The sequence below is a fragment of the Limulus polyphemus genome, unplaced genomic scaffold (genome assembly GCF_000517525.1).
Source record: "Limulus polyphemus unplaced genomic scaffold, Limulus_polyphemus-2.1.2 Scaffold5039, whole genome shotgun sequence".
In the NCBI taxonomy this organism is placed as follows: Eukaryota; Metazoa; Arthropoda; class Merostomata; order Xiphosura; family Limulidae; genus Limulus; species Limulus polyphemus.
This window is the reverse complement of record NW_013670649.1, coordinates 70,241-72,582: the sequence shown is the minus strand read 5'-3', so window position 1 is coordinate 72,582 and position 2,342 is coordinate 70,241.

Below are 2,342 nucleotides of genomic sequence, written 5' to 3'. Positions count from 1 at the left end.
AGATATAATAAAAGCTCACCACATAGTACACCCTTCAACATTACTGTTAACAATACCTTTACAACAATCGTCCAGATGAGAAACCAATATCTACGATTGTTGACAATTTGTGGTTTTTACTGACCACTTTTCACTTTCCGGGACTTGGTCGAATGAAATAATATGTGAGTAACTAAACAAGTATATCATTAAATTTGTGGAGGACTGATCGTGAGTGACACACTTATTTCTTGAGGTTTGTACTTTAGGTCAAACAAATATTTTGAGCACCACACTTAAGTGCCAGGTTGATTTATTGAGGTTTCAAACTGATCATTTGAGGACTATACTTAAGTGCCAAGTGGATTTATTGAGGTTTAAAACTGACCATTTGAGGACCACACTTAAGTGCCAGGTTGATTTATTGAGGTTTCAAACTGATCATTTGAGGACTACACTTAAGTGCCAAGTGGATTTATTGAGGTTTAAAACTGATCATTTGAGGACTACACTTAAGTGCCAAGTGGATTTATTGAGGTTTAAAACTGATCATTTGAGGACTACACTTAAGTGCCAAGTTGATTTATTGAGGTTTCAAACTCATTCTTCGAGAGCTAGACTTCATCATAACATCCACAAAAAACATTTTCACTGTCTAGTAAGAAAAGTATCACATAGCGTAAAGATAAATGAAATAAACTTAATGATTGTCAAATAAAGGATGAAAAGTAACTGTGGAAAAAAATAATCTTCTTAAGAACATGGCAAGAAACTGACCTAGGTACTCAAAGAAATATATCACGTTCAAGTAATAACGAAATGAATCGATGCCATCCACAGAAGAAGCAGCAAAAATGAACTCAACCATGAACCTGTTATCCATTCTGGCTACAAAACGTTTATGTGTAGTGACAGCTCCAAGAAAGTTTCATCTTTAAAATATTCTCAGGTTAAAGTGCTTTTCGAAAATAGCCGATTCTCATTCATAGCCTGTGAGAGGATACGTAAATATCAGAGAACCTGAGATTTGTTTTTAACTGGAATATTTTTAAATGTTAGTAATACAATATCTGGAAAACGTTGGTTTCTGATAAGATCTGCTTCGTGTAGAACATGCTGACACAGGATGTGGCATGTAATTCGTTCTGAGTTTGCATTTTATAATGGCCAACATTTTCAAATCTCAGCGCATGATGTATTATGATTAGGATGTCAGCATGGATGTCAAGCCTGTATTAAATGTTTGGATCCTTGATAAAGACTGTAATATTATGACAGTTAAACGTATCGTAGTTAGGATGTCAGTATGGATGTGAAGCCTGACTTAATGAAGTCGATGATATACCGTGATTAGGATATCACATGGATATCAAACCTAGCTTAAACGTTTGGATCCTTGATCAAATTCGTGATATCATGACAGTTAAAGTATCATAGTTAGGATGTCAGTATGGATGTGAAGCCTGACTTACAGGTTTGGATCCTTGATAAAGTCCATAATATCATGACATTTAAGCGTATTGTGATTAGGACGTTAACATGGACGTCAGGCCTGTCTTAAACGTTTGGATCCTTGATCAAATTCGTGATATCATGACAGTTAAAGTATCATATTTAGGATGTCAGTATGGATGTCAAGTCTGACTTAAAGGTTTGGGTCCTTGATGAAATTCCTGATGTCATGGCAATTAAACATATCTTATTTGTTCTTGTTGTTGTTGGTGGTGGTGGAGGGGGAGAGTCTCCCCTAAAGACATTCGTCCAACTAACTCACTAGGAGAACATGATCCTGGTGTACAACACACGTCCAACTAACTCACTGGGAAAACATGATCCTGGTGTACAACACACGTCCAATAACTCACTGGGAGAACATGATCCTGGTGTACAACACACGTCCAACTAACTCACTGGGAGAACATGATCCTGGTGTACAACACACGTCCAACTAACTCACTGGGTGAACACGATCCTGGTGTACAACACATTTTTTCACCTAAGTTTCTAAACACCACCTTGTGGAATCTCAAGAAATTACTGAAGTAAATACTGTTCGCTGGATTATCCACAAACACCATAAACTGGCTTTTAATATGCAACATATATCACGAGCTGGTGTGGGTCCACCTTCCAGAACGTCCCAGAGTTTTGTCTCCCATCATAATATGCAACATAATTCATGAGCTGGTGTGGGTCCACCTTCCAGAACGTCCCAGAATTTTGTCTTCCATCATAATGTGCAACATGTATCACGAGCTGGTGTGGGTCCACCTTCCAGAATGCCCCAGAATTTTGTCTCCCATCATAATGTGCAACATAATTCATGAGCTGGTGTGGGTCCACCTTCCAGAACGTCCCAGAAT